The sequence below is a fragment of the Tachyglossus aculeatus genome, chromosome X1 (assembly GCF_015852505.1).
Source record: "Tachyglossus aculeatus isolate mTacAcu1 chromosome X1, mTacAcu1.pri, whole genome shotgun sequence".
Lineage (NCBI taxonomy): Eukaryota > Metazoa > Chordata > Mammalia > Monotremata > Tachyglossidae > Tachyglossus > Tachyglossus aculeatus.
The window spans coordinates 86,680,086-86,695,167 of NC_052101.1; the positions used below are offsets into that span (position 1 = coordinate 86,680,086).

At 42.6% G+C, this 15,082-nt stretch overlaps 1 protein-coding gene across 3 annotated transcripts in view; it reads right to left on the reverse strand.

Annotated features, from left to right (window-relative positions):
• SMPD3 (sphingomyelin phosphodiesterase 3) overlaps window positions 1–15,082 on the reverse strand; it is a 170,288-nt gene that overhangs the window by 74,706 nt on the left and 80,500 nt on the right. Inside the window, exon 1 of one of the 3 annotated variants that reach the window (XM_038772345.1) lies at window positions 1,238–1,346. The exons of the other annotated variants lie outside the window; for them this stretch is intronic. The gene's annotated coding sequence lies outside the window, so the exon portion shown is untranslated. Of the gene's footprint in view, window positions 1–1,237; window positions 1,347–15,082 lie in introns of those variants that run through there. 3 annotated transcript variants of the gene reach the window in all.

A 15,082-nucleotide genomic window follows, 5' to 3' on the forward strand; every position in this document is an offset into this window, starting at 1 on the left:
TGCACTGCTAATGCCCAAGCCTTAGTTCTTCATTCATTCTCAACATAACCCTTAATCCCTTTTTGCTTTGCCAACACAAACCTGTTTTTAGGCCTACCAATTCAAGCAGAAGGAATCACCACCTACTGTATGTTGCTTTACTTGGCTGTTTGCTCTGCTTTACGGCTCCCAGCTCAACACAATTACAATCTGCTTTTTGCAACTAAAAGCAAAATGTTTAATTGAAAGGGTAAATGTGGCACATAAATCACCAGCCCCAGCTGTGTTCATAAATGGATGTCCTTTTAAATATTTATATGAACAGCATTGTAATTGTATAGCTTTTGTCACATGTAGGAATGCTGCTCAATATTTTTCCCACCTAGTTGAATTTGGGGCTGAGGTGGTATGCATGTGAGAGAGGGATACCCCCAGAAGTAAAAAAAAATGGGGGGGAGGAGAGGAACATAGTGGCCAAACAGTATTTTCAATGAAGAATATCATCTATGAAGGAACTTTACCAATGACATTCTTTTAGTAATACCAGGGGCATCCTGACTTTAGAAATAGGGAAACTGAGAAAGGCAATACCTTCTTGCAGGTCCCAGTGTGAGTCAATAGCAAAGTCAGAAGGAGGATCCACGAGTCCTGGCCCTCTTCTCCCTCCTTTTCTTCTAACACACAATAATATTTGTAACTTGTATTCATCTTGTTGATTTACTTCCGGGAAACTAGAGTCTACCTACATATTCATTTATTCATCATAATGACTTCACCAGCCAGAAGTGATTATGCTCAGCATTGTACTAGGTGCTTAGGAAATTAGAAAGGCATGAATTAGGATTGGTTTCTGCTTCTGAAGATTTAAAATTCAACTACAAGCAATTTTGCAAGATGAAATGATTGCTGCCAGGACCCCTCAGTGCTGCACTGTGAACCCCAGGGTCCACTGGCTATTTTTAGTTTTTAATTAATTGTTTCCCTTCCCATTCTTTTACCTTTTTCATGACATTCCAGGTGCCTGAAGGTTTTCGAGCAAGGTAGAGAGGCTTTAGTTGGGTGTGAGCCTCAGTTTACAGAAAAGGAAAGAGAGACCCAGAGGGACTGAGGGATTGGTGGTCCTGTAACCCAGCAAAAGCTCCCATGAATGGTATGTCCCCTAACTTCAGGGCAGAAAAGAAATAGCCCACACCAGCCCAGCCCAGCAAAGAAACATAAGGATAAGGCCAGTCCCAAGAGGATCCATTCTCAGAAGTACCTGGCAGCAAAGTGACATTCCCTCTGGTGTACGCATCATGTAAAGTCATCTCATGCCGACTGACTCACAGGACCAGAACCCAGGACTCTTGGCTCTCAGCCCGATGCTTTATCCACTAGACAATGCTGCAGCTTAGATGTACTTCTGCACTTTCAGGATGGGCCCATCCCAGCCGGCATTATCCATGAGAGTTTCTCAATTGCCTCTATGATAAAGAATGGAAGCACGGGTGCTTTAGGTAACCTGGTTCTCTGAGTTAAAAGATGATCAGATGATCAACTCTAAGCGTGTTGGGAGTCCTTTCCTGCATCTCCAAGGCATCAGGCAAGACTGATGGAAAAACACAGGTTAGAACTGACCTATCTTTTTGTCTTTTGTCTCAGAGAGGTGGGGTGAGAAGCTCAGGATTAAAAAAGGCACAGACTTAGGAGGAGAGGAGGGATTCAAGTGGATGCCTCCATGGCCTGTTTTCACCTCATTTGGTAGAAATGGCTGGCCTGGGAGGGAGATAATTAGGGCCAGTTTTGGAAGTGTGGAGCCAAGGGGGATAGTACTATTTGCACACCAGATATATGCACTGACCATGGAATGTGGGAAGAACAGCAAGTACCATTATGTCACACTCCCTCACTCCTTCCTTTTTCATTGTGGTCATGAGGGGCTGCTACTAGGCACCAGAGGTCACCTTACTGCGACACACCTCAGGATCACCCAGGGAATCCCCCATCTGGAGTCCAGGACCCTTGTCCCTTCTCACCCTGTAGCAGAATTCAGTCTGGTGGGAAGGATGTTTTAGCTGGCCCCTGGAAAGGTGCCTACCACAATAAAATGTAAGGTACCTTCTGTGTTGAACAAAGACATTCAATCAATCAATCAATCAATTTCTTGATCAATGGTATTTATGGAGTGTGATCTGAAAGCTGGACAGTGAAAAAACAGAATAGAAAGAACATCGATTCTTTTGAAATGTGGTGTTGGAGAAGGCTTTTGCGAATACCATGAACTGCCTGAAACACAAATAGATTTTAGAACATATTAAACCAAAGTGGTCTTTGGAAGGCCAAATGACTCGACTTAGATTAGCATATTTTGGACACATAATCAGGAGGACTAATTCTCTGGAGAAGACACTAATGTTAGGAAAAGTCCAGGGAAAACGTGGAAGAGGCAGACCAGTAGCTAGATGGATAGAGACTATAACAATGACAATGGAAGAATCATTAGCAAGGTTGAGGATTATGGCACAGGACAGGACATTCTGGAGAAAGTATATCCATGGAATCGCTATGAATTGGAAATGACTTCGACGGCACTTAATAATAATAATACTGCCTGCCGAGCACTGTTACCAAGCCCTAAATGAATGTATACAATAGAGTTGGGAGACACAATCGCTGCCCAGGGGAAGCTTACAGTCTACTGGGGGTGACAAACATTATAATAGATTACAGACAGGAGGCCCAGGCAGAAGAAATCTATTGTACCAGAGTCTCTGACTCTCCCTCTGGCATCAGAGGGAGTCACACAGGCTGTCTGAGACCAACAAAGCAATTCCCAGTGAAAAGGCAACTGTTGTGCAAAGTGGCATTATTTATACACCTTTGATTACTACCTCCTGGGCTTGGTGCAATCTTAAATCAACAAATCATGCTGTTAGCATATTACATAATTTATCTGTCCCATTTAAAGACATTTTACTTCCCTTTTAATAGTTTCCTTTGGCACCGGCTTGACTTTATAAGAGAGAGAAGGTTATGTACATAAAGAAGTTAATAATGTTAATGGTGGAAAGCTTCTTCAATTTCCCCAGGAACCGAAGTAGAAGAGAGATGATTCTGAGACCATTATTATTCTAGTAAGTACTTCAAGGGTTCCAGTGAGGCTGGTAAAAGCCCTTGTATTTACCCATAGTGGGGGAAGCAAATCTAATCAGAAGAGAAAAGGAGTTCCTATAAAGGGACAGTCCTCTCACAACTTCTTTGTTCAGGCTTCCCTTGTTAACCATGGAACTGGTTTTCCCTTAAAGGTTCCTTCTCTTCTGTGTACCTAGTTCCCTCCTACCAGCCCCTAGTTAGGTACATAGAAGAAAGGTGGGTACCAATGCAGAATTGCTATTTCCCTTTTTCTTTCATCTGGTAATAAAGAGCAGCAGTAGAAATGTGGAGGTGCATGTATTGTAAACTTGTGGACATACTTGGAGAGCACAATCTGAACCTGAGCCTTTCTGCCTTTCCGTAGCGGATAGAACACAGGCCTGGGAATCAGAAGGTCATGGGTTCTAATCCCGGCTCCTCCACCTGTCTGCTGTGTGACCTTGGACAAGTCACTTCACTTCTCTGTCCCTCAGTTACCTCATATGTAAAATGGGAATTGAGACTGTAAGCCCCGCATGGGACAGGGATGGTGTCCAACCCGAGTTGCTTATATCCACCCCAGTGCTTAGTACAGTGATGGGCACATAGTGCTTAACAAATGCCATAATAATAATAATAATAATCATTATGTATGTCTAGAGAATGAAGAGGATTTGGAAGCAATAAAAGAAGCACACTTACTGGGAACTAATTTTTATGAAGGGGAAATTTACTCAGGGGGCGGGGGAGAGGAAAAGAGGGGAGGTGGAGAGAGGGTATAATTTTTCAACCTTAGCAAGTCAGACATTCAACACGATATATCCCTAGATACTTATCGTAATCCGATATCATTTCAGACCAGGCCACAAGTTTAAGGGTAAAGTTCCCTCATGTACAATGCCAATGAAAGAGTTGTTACTTATAACCACATTTCAATTCAAAGTAAATTAAGGAAGTCACATGCGGATTCCTTAAACATATTTTTCTGTACCAAGGCTACGTCATCATCATCATCAGTTTTCAGTGTTTGTTAAATAAGGAAGGTAAACATAAAAAGTCCAAACCATCTAAAGGAACTATAATCTTAAAAGAGACCACATTAATAAGGATTTAGTAAGTGCTTCCTATGCTGCAAAGCACTGTGCTAAATGCTGGGATAGATACAAGATTACCAGATCAGATACAGTTACAGTTCCTGTTCTATACAGGGCTCAGAGTAAAAGAGGTGGGGAGAGCAGGTATTTTACCCCACTTCATAATAATAATAATTATGGTATTTGTTAAGCACTTACTATATGCCAAGCACTGTTATAAGCATTGGGGTAGATACAAGGTAATCAGGTTGTCCCACGTGGGACTCAGAGTCTTAATCCTCATTTTGCAGATGAGGTAACTGAGGCACAGAGAAGTTAAGTGGCTTGGCCAAGGCCCCGCAGCAGACAAGTCCTCTGACTCCCAAGCCCATGCTCATTCCAATAAGCCATGCTGTTTAGTGTGGCTTAATGGAAAGCCACACTACATTCAAACTTTACAGATTGGTTAAGTGATTTGCCCAAGGTCACAGAGCAAGCCTGTAGTGGAAGAGGGCTTATGACTCAGGCCCCCCAACATCAGTATGGACACAGAAATAAGCAGGTACAATTTACAATGCTGTTGATATACACAGAGAAAAGTTAATTGTTTTGTAAACTCCCTGTGACTATGCAAATGACTGTCTTTCAGCCCCGAGGTCTGACTGGGCCTGATGATTCTAGGACTGTTTAAAAATACATATCACATCTTACAGTTCACATGTTCGAGAGATATAGGTCAGCAAAACATGGACTTTAAAAGGCTTGATTGGTCCACCACGACTTACTACGCAGTCCTGCTTTATGTCCTTTGGTTCAGGCGCATCCAGCCAGGCCCTAATGGAACAATCTCAGGACTTTGATCCAATTCTCATGGTAGCCAAATTTACCTGGTAGCAACTATATCCAGATGATTCCCAGATCCACCTCTCCACTGCTTACTCTATCCACACTGCCTATGCTATACTTTCATGTAAATGCCCAAAGCCTCTCTGGGTTATTCCGTAAGTTTGAGACACAGTACCTTCCCAAGTCTGCCAAATATTTTCCTGTCTTTCCTTTCAAGAATGTCTGATGTACTCAACATTAAGTAGCAAAATAGGATCCCAAACAATGGAGTTAGAGAATTAGAGTTTAAGAGAATTAGAGAAGCAGCTTGGCCTAGTGGATAGAACCCAGATCCTTCTGACTCCCAGGCCTGGGCTCTAATCCCAGTTCCCTCCCTTGCCAATAAGTCAATCAATCATATTTACTGAGCGCTTACTGTATGCAGAATAGTGTACTAAGCACTTGGTAGAGGACAATATAGCAGAGTTGGTAGACATGTTCCCTTGTTTGGTGTGACCTTGGGCAAGTCACCTCACTTCTCTGTGCCTCAGTTACTCATCTGGGTATTAAAATATGTAAAATGGGGATTAAGACAGTGAGCCCCATGTGGGATGTGGACTGTGTCCAACCTGATTAGCTTGCATCCACCCCAGGGCTTAGTATAATGCCTGGCACATAATAAATGCTTAAAAAATATCACAAAAAAGGAGTCTGGGAATGAAGCCAGTCAACTAGCACTGGAGCTGTTTCCACTCCAACCCAGCTTTACTGGGTGGGACATGTGAAAAGAATGGATGATAGGAGGATATCCAAATAGCTGTTGTATGACGAGCTGAAATGGGGTGACTAAAAACAAGGGGAATGAAGGAAACACTTCAAGGATGAGGTAAAGCGTAGTCTCCAACAATGCAGCATTACAGGTGGAGGTTGGGAGACAACTATGGCCAACAGAACAGTCTGGTGTGCCACAATCAAGAAAGAAGTGATGCTTTCCAAGCAGAAGGGTAGGGAGACTAGGAGAAAAAAAAACATTGCCAGGCAGCTGTTGGGGTGGCAGCAAACACATTAGCACAGCAAGGGACAATCTTCGGGAGTGCACAGTGTGGTCAGGAATGTATCATTCTTTTCAGTCACACTTTTTAGTCATCCATGAGTAATTTTCACCATCAAAGCTTTCCCCCACTTTCTACATGTGTATATTTTTAAGTATATATGTGCATATATATACATATATATATTTATACACATAGTTGTGAACATGAGAATTAGAACAATTGGCAAGAATACAGAACAGTTGAGGAAGGCGCCTCAAAAGATAATGATGAATACAGTAGTATCCATAATCAAAGCTTTATCCCATTTAAGATTTTCCTTACACTACATAAACATTTTATGATGACATCTCACTCAGTAGTGGTTAGGTCTTCAGAAACACTTTTCTGAAGCAGTGCTCTCTACTCTAAGTTTGGAATTTCTAACAATAAAAAAGCATAGAGATTTTCCTGAGAAAAATATATCTGATTTTTTAAAAAATCACTCATATTGCCTTTCCTACCCACACACATGCTCAGCGCACCAGGGCAGCCTGTAAGATCTGTCTTTACATCATGCTTAAATCTCTGAACTTTGCATTAATGTTAAAACTGCACTTTTAAACAAAATTCATCACAGTGATATCGAAGCTATGTCAGTATCTTTTTCCTACTCTGCACAAAATGTATTTTTGTATGTTCTCAAAAGGCTAGGGTAATAATAATAATAATAATAAATAATGACATTTATTAAGCACTTACTATGTGCAGAGCACTGTTCTAAAGTACCAGAGTTGATTTTAAGAAACATTCTATTGAAAGCAGCATAATTTTGAGGCAGCACCAAGATATGAAAGAAGCTGCAAGACCTCTTCAGAACACGATACATCTGGTGCTCTAGGAAGTATAGTCAGACCCAGTAAAATAGATCAATGAGAACTCACAATAGTATAGGTATAAAAAACAGCCCTTGAGCAAGTGAGTGTCTGCTAAATTTGCTAGATTTTGGATTTATATCATTGTAACAATGGGGCCTAGGTAACTCGAACTAAGGCCTCACTGGATGTGCTGAGCCCATGGCATATGCATAATGAGCCAGCTTGCCCGAGCCTGAGGCTACTGTGGGTGCATCTTGGGGAACCTCAAGGAGAAAGCAATCCCCTTCTACCCCCACCCTCATTTTTACTTGGAGGCAGGTGGACACCCACTTCAAACTGAGAATAACTCTCAAGGTAGTAGCTCTGCTGTCCACTCTACACTTGCCCAAAGGGGCTCTTTTTATGGTATTTGTTAAGTGCTTACTCTGTGCCAGGCACTGTACTAAGCTCTGGGGTAGGTACAAGTTTGCCAGGTTGGACACAGTCCCTGTCCCATATGGGGCTCACAGTCTTATCCCCATTTTACAAATGAAGTAACTTAGGCAGAGAGAAGTGAGCAACTTGCTCAAGGTGGCACAGCAGACAAGTGGCTGTGCTGGGATTAGAACCCAGGTCCTTCTGACTCCCAGGCCCGTGCTTTATTCACTATGCCATGATGTTTCTCTTTAGGTCTCTTTGAGAGGTATCAGAAAGAAACAGTGTTCGGTTGACGGAATTGCTGGCAACTGCCAGCCACTTCCAGGCCTATCCCCACAGGGCACTCTGTGCCCTCAAGAGGGCAAGGATGACATTTACTATCCTTGTGCTGTGTGAAGCAGCCCAGTGAAGAATGTCATTTGGCCTACTAAGATGCCTGATCTTTTTGGACAAGGAGAAAGATTTAAATTGCTACAGATCACCTGATCAGTCTATGCTGGTTGTCTTCCAGAAGTGCTTTCTTGGCACATTGCTTGAGATTGTGCTTCATTCATTCATTCAATTGTATTTATTGAGCGCTTACTGCTTCACTGACTCTTTCAAATGGTTCAATCTGCCTTCCCTGCTTAGATCCTTCCACTTTACCGTAGCAGCTGCTGGTCATGCCAACCCTTGCATATAACCATTTATTTAGGCTTTCACTCTTTTACCTATGGACTATTGCTTCCACTTGTTTCCTCCATTAGATTGTAAACTCCTCCAGGGCAGGCACTGGGATTTTTATATATGTTGTATGTTTCCAGAATTTTACGAACAGTGATCATTTCTAGGAAACTGATTGATAGTTTTTTTTTTAACTTGCCCTGAGGCTATTAAGAATAAACACCTGCTTTGGAGTTCTAATCACTTAAGCTATTTGGCCTGTTCCATAAATTGCTTCCTTGATTGGATGCAACTGATAGAGTTCAGTGGGAAGCATACAGGCTAGTCAGAGGTAGCAGCTTGTGTTTCTGCTCTGTACTTTTTCCCTGAGGGCCATTATATTGTGAATACAAAGTGTGATACCCATGAGATATAATCCATTTTGCCTGCAGATCAAAGTCATCATAAGAAGCTCTGCAAGTTGACTGAGTCACTTAGGGCCACAAGGAAGCACTTCACATGCTGGGAAAGTTCTCCCTTGAGGTGCCTCTATATTAGTATTTCCAGTGTGCAGTATTGTTCAGCTGTGCAAATTATTAAAATTGCTTTCATCTGGGGGGTATAGAAACCATGCTGATCCATACAGAACCACTGCAATGTTCTGAATCTGATTCTGATTCTGGCTTAAAATCCAGGAAGCTTACAGATGCCTAGTATTAGGAAAGAAGAGTAGAACAGGCTTCTTCAATCTGGGGTCAGCATGGCTTTGTGGACAGAGCATGGGCCTTGGAGTCAGAAGGACCTGGGTTCTAATCCTGATTCAGTGACATGTCTGCTGTGTGATCTTGGACAAATTACTTCTCTGGGCCTCCATTACCTCATCTGTAAAATGAGGATTAAGGCTGTGAGTCCCATGGGGGATAGGGACTGTATCCAACCTGATTAACTTGTATCTACCCCAGTGCTGAGAACAGTGCTTGGCACATAGTAAGTGCTTAATGAGTACCATTATTACTATTATCATTATCCTATCCTCTGGTGTGCTCAAAAAGAGTCACCTTTAGAGGTAGGATGAGGAACTCCAGCTTCAACTGGCTGGGTTTAAAGAGAAAATTATCTGACATACGAAGACATTTTTTCCAATCAGCCAGGATCCCACTAACACCCACATCACCTAGGCCAGCTATCTAAGGAAGTCATGACCTATAATGCTAGATACACAGTGAGTACTTTTAGATCTTAGCAGCAGTAGAGAGGGCAAAGGGAGGAACCTGGGGATTCAGTTCATGGTACAAATAATCACAAATATTTAGTAAGGCCTAAATTAACGAGGGTTTACTATATATTCTCTCTAGATTTGTGACTGCTTAGGTAGTGGCAGCTGACAATAGGCTTTATAGTTGTGGTGTGTACTGCATGTAGATGGTTTATGGTTGATCAGGTTCAATCTTTCCCAGGGATGTTTTTCCCAGGTTTCACTAGACACGTTCGGGGTGATTCCTTGTTGTGAAGTGCAGCTATCAATTTCTAGTTAAATATACTGATCTTAACTGATTCTGCATGGAGTTGAGTTGTCTGTTGCAGTTGTCCTATCAATTAATGTGTGCTACCAGAATGTGTTGAGGAGAAGTTGACTACTAGGTGTTTTTACATGTGTGTCACAGGTACGGAGAAGCAGCATGGTCTAGTGGATAGAGCCTTAGAGTCAGAAGGACCTGGGTTCTAATTCTGGCTCTGCCACTTGTCTGCTGTGCGAGCTTGGGCAAGTCACCTAACTTCTTTGTGCCTCAGTCACCTCATCTGTAAAATGGAGATAAGGTCTGTAAGTCCCATGTAGGCCACGGACTGTGTCCAACCTGATTATCTTGTATCTACCCCAGTAGTTAGTACAGTGTCTGGCACATAGAAAGTGCTTAGCAAATACTATTTAAAAATGTGTGTTATCAAATTGGCTGCTGGATGTTAGTCTACCTAAACAAGTTCAAAACACTGGATATACATTGTACTATGTCTTTAATAGTACATAGTACATGTATGTACAATGTACTATGGCCTTAATTTAAGCCAAAGTGGTCCTCTAGACAAGTGCATGCAAATGATTACCTCTGTTTGCTATAAGAAACTGTCTCAAGCCAACACAAAATGGACATTTCCCTGGCAGCAGCAATTAGTACATGTATGTACAATGTACTATGTCCTTAATTTAAGCCAAAGTGGTCCTCTAGACAAGTGCATGCGAATGATTACCCACTGTTGGGTAGGGACCGTCTCTATATGTTGCCAACCAGTACTTCCCAAGCGCTTAGTACAGTGCTCTGCACACAGTAAGTGCTCAATAAATACAATTGAATGATTGATTGATTACCTCTGTCTGCTATAAGAAACTGTCTCAAGCCAACACAAAATAGACATTTCCCTGGCAGCGACAATTAAGCAGCAGGAATGTCCAAGGGAACAAGAATAGGAAAATAAAGCAGGTCTGATGGAAAGAGTAGCCCTTATTCAGTTGGAGTGTCTTTCCAGAGCTGCTGTGGTGGGAAGAATCCCCTTTAGTTTGCTGTAGGGTCTTTTCCCTGAAGTACTATTACTTGTACACTGTTGCCTGAAGTATGTAAGGGAAATGGATACAAGAGATTCATTATAAAATTCTCATCATCTCTACAGGCTGTAGCTACCACTCTCCTGGATCAAGATGCACAAATCCCTTTATTCTTCAGTACCACTCTACAGTTGTCAAATATAAATACATATATAGTCCCATTCCTTAGTCCACAGGATCTGCTGAAGCAAAATAATTGGCTTTTGTATTCGCAGGATTTTTCTCTAGAGAAATCGAACCATCTATCTTTTATTTTCTTGATATTCACTGGTTTCAGCTTAGTTTTTATTCTTTTTTTACAGGCCCAGACATTTTGTCTCACTTTTTTTAAAAAGGAAGCCTGAATACTTACCAGTTGGTTTCTTCTGAGATTTTTCTGGTTTGAAAAGTATCAACAGCAAGGAGTTCTTGTTACAAAAATATTTTCAGAGTATCTTGATTTGAATTACGTCCTCCTATTAGAGTAAATCTAGACCATCTCAGATGACAGGGAGTGAAAAGAGCAATCTCACGCACAGCATTTAAGTGCTGAAGTCGCAATTACAACTGTCAGCATGGTAAAGCCACTTCATCAACATCCAAAGGTACAGTGAAAAAGTAAGTAAGAACCTTGATTCAAGTCACCAACAGATATTAGGATTCCATACCTCAGGACCCTAGAAATGAACTCTCTCTGTTGAAGAAATAGTTCTGGGATCAGACATGACTCTGCAATGACTCCTGCAGCAACTGTAGAGTGTCTACACTAAATCTGGAAATGAAATAGTGTGAATCTCACTAGTTACTGTACATGTGATAGGAGCAGCTCATACTCATCCAGAGCTAGGCTTTCCCAACTCAGGAACTTGCAATTGTGAGCAGGGAACATGTCTACCGACTCTGGTATACTGTACTCTCCCAAGTGCTTAATACAGTGCTCTGCACACAGTGAGCCCACTGTTGGGTAGGGACCGTCTCTATATGTTGACAACTTGTACTTCCCAAGCGCTTAGTACAGTGCTCTGCACACAGTAAGTGCTCAATAATTACGATTGAATGAATGAATGAATAAGCACTTAGTAAATACCATTCATGTTTTGCAAATGAGCCATCCCTTCTGTCTGAAACTCCCCCCTCCCCTTCACATAGTAATGGTATTTAAATGCTTATTCTGTGTCTAGACAGTCCTCTAGACTGAAAGCTCATTGTGGGCAGGGAACATGTCTACCAACATCTCTTGCTATACTGTCCTCTCCCAAGTGCTTACTACAGTGCTGTGCACACAGTAAGCACTGGCTCAGTGGAAAGAGCCCGGGCTTTGGAGGCAGAGGTCATGGGTTCGAATGCCGACTCCGCCACGTGTCGGCTGTGTGACCTTGGGCAAGTCACTTCACTTCTCGGCGCCTGTTACCTCATCTGTAAAATGGGGATGACGACTGTGAGCCCCCCGTGGGACCACCTGATCACCTTGTATTCCCCCCAGCGCTTAGAACAGTGCTTTGCACATAGTAAGTGCTTAATAAATGCCATTATTATTATTATTATTACATATGATTGATTGTGTCAAGTACGATACTAAGCGCTGGGGTAGATACAAGACAGTCAGGTGCCACATGGGGCTCACAGTCGAAGGAGGAGGGAGAACAGGAACTGAATCCCCATTTTACAAATAAGGGAACTGAGGCACAGTGAAATTAAGTGACTTGCCCAAGGTCACACAGCAGACAAGTGGCAGAGCAGGGATTAAAACCCAGGTCCTCTGAATCCCAGGCCCGTGCTCTTTCCACTATGCTGTGCTGCCTCTCATTTGGGAGCCCACTGCTCTCTCCACCTTCAGAGCCTTTCTGAAAGCACATCTCTTACAGGAGGCCTTCCCTGATTAATCTCTCATCCCCTCACACTCTTTCCTCCTCTTCTGGCACTTCAGCACTTTCACATCACCTAAGCACTTTGTGCTTGCTCCTACCTGGGAGTGGCTCCCAGGTGGCTATTCAGAAAAAGTAATTTCAAATCAATTCAAGCCAAAGCTCACCCCTCAGGCATTTATGCACATATCTGAAATCTGAAGCTTCTGCCTACTGGTAATTTATTTTAGTGCCTGGCTCCCCACCTAGATCGTAAGTGTCTTGAAGCAGTGTGGCTTAGTGGTAAGAATATGAGCCTGGGAGTCAGAGGACCTGGGTTCTAATCCTGACTCTCTCACTTGCCTGCTGTGTAACCTTGGGCAAATCACTTCATTTCTTTATGCTGCAGTTTCCTTATCTGTAAAATGGGGATTCAATACCTGTTCTCTTTCCTACTTGAGTTGCGAGTCCCATATGGGTCACGGACTGTGTCAGATCTGCTTATTTTGTATCTACTCCAGTGCTTAGCCCACAGTAAATGTGTAACAGATATCACAATTATAATTAGGAATTGTGGCTAATTAACTCTATTGTACTCCCCCTAGCACTTAGTACAGTGATCTGAACAGAGTAAATTTCAGTGAATACTCTTGATTAAGTGAGAAGCAGCATGGTTCAGTGGAAAGAGCACAGGCTTTGGAGTCAGGGGATCAAATCCCGGCTCCACCAGTTGTCAGCTGTGTGACTTTGGGCAAGTCACTTAACTTCTCTGGGCCTCAGTTACCTCATCTGTAAAATGCGGATTAAGACTGTGAGCCCCCTATGGGACAACTTGATCACCTTGTAACCTCCCCAGCGCTTAGAACAGTGCTGAGATGGGGAGAGAGAGTGGAGAGCTTTGAAGCAGATTGTGGGGAGTTTTTGCTTGATGTAGCGGGAAATAGAAGCCACTGGAGAGTTTTGAGGAGAAAAGGAATATGACTTGAGTGATGCTATAAGAAAATAATAGTAAGTGCTTAACAAATACCATTAATATATATATATATATATAAATATATATATTTCAAATATATATATATATTTTAATGGTATTTGTTAAGCACTTACTATGTGCCAGGCACTACACTAAGATCTGGGAGGGGGCGGTAGATATAGGCTAATTAGGTTGGACACAGTCCATATCCCATATGGGCCTCACAGTTTTAGTCCCCATTTTACAGATGAGGTAACTGAGGCACAGAGAATTTAAGTGATTTGCCCAAGGTCACACATCAGACAAGTGGCAGGACTAAAATTAGAACCCAGGTCCTTCTGACTCCTAGGCATTTGCCCTATGCATTAGACCATGCTGTTTCCCTGCTAGATTAGAGGGGGAAGAGGCTGAAGGCAAGGAGACTAGTGAGGAGGCTGATACGGTAGTCTAGTCATGATATGACAAGAGCTTGAACCAAGGTGGTAGCAGTCTCGGTGGACAGGAATGGGTGGATGAGGAATTATCTGGATTTTGAAAAATAGAATGAAAATGGGGCAGGAAAAGAATGTAACAACTCCCCATTCTATTGAGAGAGAAAATTGGCATCGAACAGGTAGTTGTAGCTTCACTAACTTCAACTCCAAGGTGCCAGAAGAAGAAAGAATCTATGCAGTGATGGAAGCCGGAGCCCCAAAGCACATAGATTGTTAAATTCAGAGGAGTAAGAAAAAGCCATCAAAGTTGCAGAATGAACAAACACTGGGCCAGAGGGACTACAGGGAACACAAAACAGGCAGGTTGGCAAGACTTGGCTCCCAGGTGTCTACTTAGAAAAAGTAATTTCAAATCCATTTGAACCAGAGCTGCCACCTCAGTCTCACAGATTTACCTGCAGGAGCCTGGCAAACATAGATTGTTTAGGATGAGGCTACCTGTGACTCTATGTCAAACATGCCGACAAGAGGAGACATTTCAGCCTCACTGTGTCTGAATGGTACATCTTCTGCAATTTATCTTTCTCCACCTGGTCTTTCCCAAGACAAAGAGTGTACTGTTTTAATATTTCAGGAATTTTTTGAGCTTCATGACATCCCACGATCATGATCTCTGACCTCATATCACATCAGCCATCTCTCATTAGCTAGCAGTGCTTGCCTAGCTTCCTGAAGGGCTCTGAAAGCACACATGCACAGCAAGCTAAATGCAGAACCAAGGTCTAGGCACGGTTGGCCAGGAGAATAGCTAAATTTGGAGTTTACTGACCAGTAAGGGAGTGGAGATCAGAGACTGGTGGAGCACAGTTGGTTGATCACAGGACTGGGAGGTCTCATAAGACAGAAACAAGTGGGCACAGTCTTTCTCACTGTGTCCTCAAAGCACCATGTGGTCTTTGGATGGCGACTCTGAGGAAGGTCCAGACATTGAGCTGGGATCGATGTACTCTCAGCCTTACAGTGGTTAATGGAATGATGAATTTCATATTAAATTACACAGAGGTTTTCCTTTGTGCTCCCCAACCCACGCTCAGCTTCCTACAAGATGTCTGCTGTCATCATTTCCTAATTCAGGCAGATCCAAATGGCCTCAACCACCTCACATTAAATGTCATCGGAAAGGCGATGTCTGTATGGTCCTTTGGGCTTTACAATCACAGCTCTTCATTGCATCTGTTTCTCTGAAGCGAAATTGACATAGAGGCAGCAAGCCTATTCACATCAGCTGAGAATAGGA